This window comes from Canis lupus, chromosome 15 (genome assembly GCF_048164855.1).
Source record: "Canis lupus baileyi chromosome 15, mCanLup2.hap1, whole genome shotgun sequence".
Classification (NCBI taxonomy): Eukaryota; Metazoa; Chordata; class Mammalia; order Carnivora; family Canidae; genus Canis; species Canis lupus.
The window spans coordinates 11012934-11021530 of record NC_132852.1 but is presented as its reverse complement, the minus strand read 5'-3'; the positions used below and the strand labels follow the sequence as shown (position 1 = coordinate 11021530).

Below are 8597 nucleotides of genomic sequence, written 5' to 3'. Positions count from 1 at the left end.
TTTCCTATCTTGTCGATTAATCATGTCTTTTTTTCTTACTTGGTTTAATTGCCTCTACTAGCTTTGCGCTGTAGCTTTTGATATTACTCTATTCGTAGTTTTCAACAAAAATTACAATAGACATATTTAACTTATTTTAGTCTATATGAAAGCAATGCTTTTCCACATATCAAACAACACACAAGATAGTATGATATTTTAACTGCATTTAGCCTCCTCCTGCCCTTTTTTGTCCTTATTTTTTACTTCTACATAGTTTACAAACCAAAACATTATTCTTATATGTATTATTATTGCTTTAAATAGTCAATATTCTTGTAAATATGTATTCCTATATTTATAAATTCTAATGATATCATTCCTTCCTATACTTCTATGCTTTCAAAAGAATATTTAGTATTTGTTATGTTTTGAGCCTGTTGGTAATGAGCTCTACGTTTTTGTTTCTGACACTATTTTCGTTTTACTTCAATTTTCAAAGACATGTTCATGGGGTATAAAATTCTATATTGAGAGTTTGTGTTTCCTTTTGTCACTTTAAACGACTCATTTCATTATCTTTTGGTTTCTGTAATTTCTGTTGCTGATCTCCCTAATCTTATGTTAGAAGCAATTTTCTACAATATATCTAGGTGAGGTTTTACTTACATTTATTCTGCTTAGGGTTTGATGAGTTTCTTCAATTAGTGGCAAATATCTTTCATTAGACATGTCATTAAGCGTTCTTTTTGTCTTATTGTTACTCTTATTTTTTTTTAAGTAACATCTAGGTATGATATGGGGCTTAAACTCACAAACCCCATATCAAGAGTTGCATGCTCTACTAACTGAGTCTGCCCAGTGCCCCTCCCCTTTCTCCTTAAGAGTTGACTTACATTATATTAGAAGATGTTTTTCTCTAACATATATATATTTTTTCCTATTACTTTCATGTTGTTTTTTTCTGTACTTTAGTTCAATTTTGTCTCAATTTAATTGCTTTAGGATTTTGAATCTTACCTTTAGTAGGGTGCATTTGCTGTTAAGCCCACTCAATGTATTCCTCATTGCAAGCAGGATTTTGCACTTCTAGAAGGTTTGTTGGATTGGTGCACGTAGATTCTGATATTGTTTTTAATATTTCCTTTCAACTATATGATATCTCTCTCCTTCTAGTTAACTTATTATAGTTGTTTGAAAATTTTTGCTCACTTTAATATTTGGATCATCTCTTAAATCTGTTGGTATTTACGGTCTTATCGTCAGATTGCTTATCAATTTTTTCTATTGCTTTGCTTGTCTAGAATTATTTTATTTAGACTTTCTATTATCAGTTATACTCAGTAGATTCTTTAAAGTTTAACTTACTCTAAATAATGTCATGTTCTGTTTTGGCAGGCAATCAAATCACCAACGGATACTAGTCAAAATACTAGTGGCTTTACTTGATCCTTTTTAGCTTTGGATACAGACTTTGTTAGCATGTGTCTATGCCCAATTTTGATCTTACTCCTAGAGGAGAGAACTTATTCTTAAGAATGGTCTTGACTCCTATGACATAGGAGTTAAATGAATATCTGCGATATTTTGAAAGGTCTCTTTACACTGGCTGGGTAAAAAGCCAGTTATATCTCCAACAATGAAAATTTTGTAATATCTGTTCAAATTTTAGTCTCCCATAAGTTATTCTTTAATAGATTTCCTGGAATTTCACCCTACACACACTGCAGCTTATGAATCAGCCAAATACTGATGAGGAATCCTAAGGCAGATATTTGGAGATTGGAATGCAAATCTGAGGACAAGAAGGCCCAATGGGGCTGGTTTGAATATGAAGACTTTTGTAGGATATATTAACATCTTTTAGGATTGCGCATCACAGAAGAAGTATTAAATAAGAAAGTGTTATACTGAGGATGTATGAGATTTAAGAAGTTTTGTTGATCAACTACAAAACTGGATAGGAAGCAGATTATGATGGACCTTGTAGGCTATGTTGAAAATTTTAATTTAATCCTCTTGAAGAAAAGGGGCTACTTTTCTCCTGTAAAGAGCAGAGAAGTAAGGATTAATATTTTAAAATTAAAGCTGGTATAAAGAGGACAGAGGAAAGCACAGGAAGAAGGAAAACTTTTGAGGAGGGTGGTACAATAATCCAGGAAATTAATAATTAGTATTCAGCAAGTGATGAAACAACAGAGAGATTTGAGTGATATTTGAGAAGCAGAGAATACTTGATTAAAAAAAATTAGACGTGAAAGGTGAAGGAAAGAGGACATTTAAAATGACTTCTTCATGTCCAATTTGGAGATGTGTCTGTACCATAAGACTGAAAATATAGTAAGATGGGCTAACTGTAGTGAGAAAGGGTTTTATTTTCATTTTGACACTTTGACATGAATTATTTTATTTAATTTGAGGTATAATGTGCTTTACTGCATATTCCAATATGTGGACTGTGGGTTAAGAAAACCAGAAGAAAACATAATTTTGAGAATCATATAAAAAATCACGGTTTTTGAAGACTTCATAATAATATGAATTAATATGTGAAAATAGTAGGTATAACCGTTATACATAAACTACAATTACAACCGTCTGAAATCCTATGTACAACCACATGTATAAAATTTTATGTAATTATATAAAGTCCAGCAAAAATGTATTTATAAGTTAACATGATGCTAGAACTGTGTGAAAGGCTAGAATTAGAGAGATCACTAAAATCCCTCCTTACTAAAAACATGGAAAAAAAATACTCAGCTAGTAGGATGAATTTACTAGCATTGTATCAATTTCACACACAGAATATTAGAGAAACACAGGCAGGTTTTTCTTTCTTTTTAGTAAAGATGATGTGCATTCTCCTATAAAGCCATGAAATGCTTTTAGATATTCACACTCACTGTAGCCAATGCAGTAAAAATTAATCCCACATGTAACTTTGCAGTTCCATTTCTGCTGATGCTCAAAAGCATTTGGAGTAGCCATTAGTAAAATACAGAGAAATCTATATGCCTGCTAAGACTCCTTTCTTAGGCTTCAGGGTATACAAAGTTCAATCAGCAATGACTGTCAGATTAGATTTGGATAACATTTAGTGTGTATGATCACTGGTATTTCCTTTATCCTTTCTGCAATGAGGATTAATTGGGTTCATGACCTCAACAGAGGAAAAATGCCAATAGTTGTTGCCCAATGGACATTTAAGTTCCAGACGTTATCTTCTTGTGGCAATAGTGCTGTTCTATACATATTAAAAGGAACCTAATAAACTGAAGAATGGACTAAAATGTATAATTTAAACAGTGAAGTACGCTCTTAAGTTGGTTAGTTGTTTTAGAAACTGGCACTTTTGCTCAGTAATGGTGGCAAAACATTAAAGCATATAGAAAGTGAAATGCAAATTTCTTTTGCATTAGGTTTGAAGCTTAATTATCAATCTCCCAAACTGAGATTTTTCTTTTCTTTTCCACTTTTAATTCTTTAATTTGACTTGTTAGAGAGGCAGCGATCATAGGCTTATTTGTGACATGAGGAAAAAAAAATCTTAGAATGTGTATAACTGTGTCAAGAGAATCTGAGTTGCCTGTCTTCATGAAAAATAATAGGCTATAAAAATTACAAAGATGTTAAGAAAAAGCAGAAAGTGCAAAAAATGATGGCAGTAAGCGACATAATTCACACAGCAGAGAAAAGCTTCGAGTCGCCATAAATTCCTTCACAAAAGGAAAAGAGAAAATAAGATGGATAAAAGCCATTCAAGACAGGTTGGACAGAACAAAGAACTGTAGGTAAGCTGTAGCTTAAATAATGACAAAAAACCAATTAAATATTTCCTTCTACCTGAACTTCTGTATCAAAAAACAAAGGAAAGAGACTGAGGTTGACATTTTCTGGAAATGGCTTCTCTTCAAAACTTCCATCATGACCAGCCTTCTAATTAACTCAGATGTTAAAGCCAAGGATTCTCTCTAATTTCAGTCATGTTTTAGAAAGGAATGCCATCTCCTGTCCTGAGAGTGCTTTTATATTACACTTTGTTGTAAGTTGGAAGGGGAGAGCGTAAACACAGACTCCTGCGGAGATGAAGTGTACACCAGAAGCTTAGAGCCAGAGAAATGATCTTAGAAAGATGTGATAAATTTAGTATTATAAAAATCTCCACTTGAGAGTGACAGGAAATTGAAACAAAGTGTAAAGAAAAAGTGCAGTCTTTAAAGGCCCATTTATAAATGTCACAGTATCAAGGAAACCTATTTCTAAAGACAGAATTTCAATTCATTTTGGTGTTAGGTGTCAGTGACAAGAGACACAGGTCAATCCTTAGTCAATGACAAGAGGCAAACGAATGGCAAATATTTATAAATATACTAAACTACTCATGGAAGGTCATATAAACACCAAGTACTTTTTAACTCAACCCTGAATGGCATAATTGCTTATTACTCATCCTGACCTCAGAAAAGAAATTCATCTTTAATATAGCAGCCAAACATACAGGATTTTTTTTTTCCCCAGGATCTTTTCCTAGCATATAGTGAGAATTGCATTGGGGAAGGAAAACAAGAGTGTTTTTTTTTTTTTTTTTTTTGATACCGTTGTCCTTTCAAAGAGTAAAAACCCTCACCCTAGATTAAAGATATTCTAAAAGATATTCTTATATGATATATAACTGATTATTTTAAATGGCATCCTTAGTTTTGGGGATAAATAATTCTATGTTACAACATTTCAAGGCAACTTTAAGGTGTAATTTTCATAGAAGTCAAAGAAAAAATTTTCCTTTGATCATTTTTTTCTTATGACAATAACATATTTTCAAAGAGGAAGCAAGGATGTGATGAAATGAGATAAAATTTATCAAAGGTTCACCATCCAGAGACAATCATAGTTAATATTTTGGTGGAAATTCTGTTCATTATTTGTACTTAACAGATATAATTATTAACCTATGTTAACAACAGAATCATGCTATACATACTTTCTGGTAGTCTGTGTTTCTTTTTATTCTACTATAGAATAACAGATTTTTGTTTCAAAGTGCTCTGCTTAATAGAATTGCCAAATATGTCATAGATGTAGACTGGATATTCAGTCATTCAGAAAAAGGTTCATTTTTTCATGGCTAATATATACTGTTGGTAATTAGTAGCAAAAATATTACTAGTATTAATCCAACCACTGTTCTGTTACTTTTTAAATGAAGATAATTCTCTAATGGCAACTAAAATATTTTTAAAATGATAATCAAAACACCCTACAAGGTTTTGTCACTACCAAAGCATATATTTTTATGAATTCATAATAATTATTTTATCATCATGAATAAAAAAATGGAAGGAACTAAGGAGCAAAAAAACCTTAGGGACACTACTTAAACTTTACTCACAGAATAATGTTTCTTTGGACGTAGAATTTTGTTCTTTACTTGTAACATATCCTATACTTCAAATCCCATTGAGCTCTACCTATGTTCAATAGTGGAAAAATCAAAGGTAGATTTTCTACAAATAAAAAATAAAGATCATCTACATTAGGAAAGCAATGGAGTTAAAGAATTCTAGTTAAAAATAAGTATGAAAAGAATTCATCCCTTTTCAGCACATGTGTGTCTACACACACATACACACACGCACATATATATATGTTTAAAGATGATGTTTATGCCTATACATTTATGGAACATGAAATATGATGCAGAGGCTAAAAAAATCATGAACTTTCTGATAATGTCGATTCTACTATACATCATAAGGCATATGATGTCTTCCATGTATTAAATTACCCAAAACTCTTTTTTGTTCTACTCACATATTGCTCAACTAGAAAAGCTATCTTAACGAACATTCGAACATTTATGGGACCAAAACTGCCCAAGAGTACTCTCACCTCCTAGAAGGGGCACATGGAATCAAATTTGTGCTGATTCACCTGAGATGGGACAATAAGAACAATCGCCTGACTTTACCAGGTTTATTTGTCCCTTCATGATTTTCTGGCTAAGAAAAGAAAGTTGATAGAAAAAAGCTGACATTAACATTGGCATGATAGCTTGACTGTGGTTCACACATTCCTAAATGTTTGTCCTAAATTGTTTTTAGGTGAGTCAGTGAATAAATACTCAAAGCTACCTGTTTTTCTTTGTGGACAATCTTTTGATCAGTGAGGTTGCTAAGCATGAGATGAGATTATCAGTGGAGTCTTAAAGATGTAGCAATCAAAAGTATATTCCTGTTACATAACTACAGGAGAAATAATGGATTTTAAGTCTCACATTTTTAGGCTAAGTCCCAGAGGTGTCATACTGTGGTAGCAGCCTGGACAATTTGTTTCAATCAGTTTGAAAAAAGATGACTATTATCGAAAGATGTAAAATAAAAGGAGACCTCTTTTGTAATATAGTACTAAGTGGAAACAAAAACAATACTGAGATGCTAAGATCACTTTCATTTTTTTTTAATGCACGCTCATGATAAATTCCATAAAGGAAAAAAAGGTCAACTATTTATATGGAACGTGCATTTTTCATAATAAGGTTTTCCTGAAAATATCTGAAATAGAGAATCTGATTCCTTTTGCTTCCCTGGTGAAGTGAAGAACACTGTTAGCTATCGCTTCATGCATACGAAATGGTTTGGAAATTTCAAGGCGGTGCTGAATATGGCTTGCATCATTTCACATTTAAAATGCAAGGTCTGTTTGTCCTTGTTGACAAGAATTAGCAATTAAAGTCAATTAAGAAGAAATAGAATTTAAAAATTGATTCAGCTTTATGTGCATGATGAGTTAACTTTCTCAAGACAAGTCTAGGTTTTAATATTTTTATTCCCCTAAAGTCATAAGCATCCTTATTGTTTTTCCCATTTATAAAGGGAAATGACAGGATCTATGGTCCCCATATCCCTGGCCTTCATTATTAATTTAATGAGCTAGGCTCCAAACTGATCAATTTTTTGTCCTTACCTAAGCATTTGGACCAAGTAAACCACAAGGATCACAACTCTTGTGTGGTGTCCCCGCAGCCTCTCTCTCGCTATTAACATAAACTTTGTAAGTTAACCATATTTGTTAAGCCCCACCATGTGCAAAACACTCGGTTATGTATTATGATGAGATGCAGGGGAAATAGAAAATGCAGCTCTTATACTTTCAGGGACTTTATAATCCATGTTTATGCAAAATTCCCCTCACAATGCCATTGATAAGACTGGATTCTGCATGTTTGGTTTTCCTTTTTTTTTTTTTTTTTTTTTGATTCAAAGGGCTGTGTGCAACTGTTTAAAATTGAATGATACAGAAAAATTTAGACTGAATCAACTTACCCCCTTCTTTCCACTGAGTAGTCTTCAGAGAAAATCATCTTCAATTATTTATATTTTTTATTCTGCAAGTGCTTAACTCTTTATCCAAATATTATGGGTTCAGTGCTGTTTTGATTTACCAGCGACAGATCTCATCCATTTACAGGCTGCAATGAAATATTGGAATTAAAAAAAAAATTCTTCAACTCTCACTTCTCTCTCCTTTTATTATGTAGCCATTTTTATTGTCAATCTAACTTTGTCTAACCATCACCTCTGTGGTTTTATTTTTTTTTTGGTTTTACAAATTTATTTATTTATTCATTTATTTATTTATTTATTCATTTATTTATATTTTTTTATTGGAGTTTTAAATACAGTACTTAAGATTATCGTCTTACTATGCTTGGGCTGCCATAACAAAATACCTTAAATGGGGGAGCTTAAAACAATAGAAATTTATTTCTCACAGTTGTGGAGGCTGGGAAGTCCAAGAAAAGGTGTGACCGGTTCAGGTTCTGGTTAGAGCCCTCTTCCTGGCTCGCAAACAGAAGTCCTTTTCAGTGTGTCCTTACCTGGTAAAGAGAGAGAGAGAGAAGGAGGGAGAGAGAGAGAGTGTGCGTGCCCATGTGTGAGCAAGAGAGGAAGAGTGTGTAAACCACCTCTCTGCTGTCTCTATTATAAGACGCTATTTCCATTTTGAGAACTCTACCCTCATGCCCTCATCCAACTATAATTGCATTCTAATGACCCCACCTCCAAATTACCATCCCTTTAGGGGTTAGGACCTCGAAATATGAATTTGGGGGTAAACAAACCTTAAGAAATACAAAGCTATATAACATAATATTGCTGTTTTTTTAAGTTTTCGAACTCCTCGTTGTGTGAGAACATCACATCTCTCTACTTAACCCTATTTCAACCACCTTCTAAACCCTGTCATCTAATTTTTTATAACTGTAATCTTTACCTTGACAAGTTCAAACCTTTATTTTCTATGCAGCCCAAATGAAACTATCCAAGACTTGGAAACAGGGAAACAGCACAGTTTAACATTACCAAAAAATATAGCAAATTATTACTTACTGCAGAATCTGCCCCCATCCTCCAGGCAGTGTCACAAGATGTTGTGTCTTGACTTGATGGAGACTGTTGTCACAGTGACATGGCTTCTGTTCCTGCTGCCGCGGCTAAGGCCCTCTTATTTCTTAAAAGACCCCCAGTGACAATAATGCAACATTTCCATTTGCTTATTTTCTATTCTGGAGCATGACTTCATCATAGTTTTTATCATTGTTATGCCTTGAAATCACG

The 8597-nt window shown here is 33.1% G+C and overlaps 1 long non-coding RNA gene across 1 annotated transcript in view; it reads right to left on the bottom strand.

Moving 5' to 3' along the window:
* Positions 1-5294: 5294 nt before the first annotated feature.
* Positions 5295-8597, bottom strand: part of LOC140605463 (uncharacterized) — a 39025-nt gene continuing 35722 nt past the window's right edge. The window contains exons 3-5 of the long non-coding RNA XR_012008110.1: positions 7754-7858; positions 7305-7450; positions 5295-5486 (exon numbers count right to left, since the gene is read on the bottom strand). This is a non-coding gene — a long non-coding RNA (uncharacterized lncRNA). The remainder of the gene's footprint in view (positions 5487-7304; positions 7451-7753; positions 7859-8597) is intronic.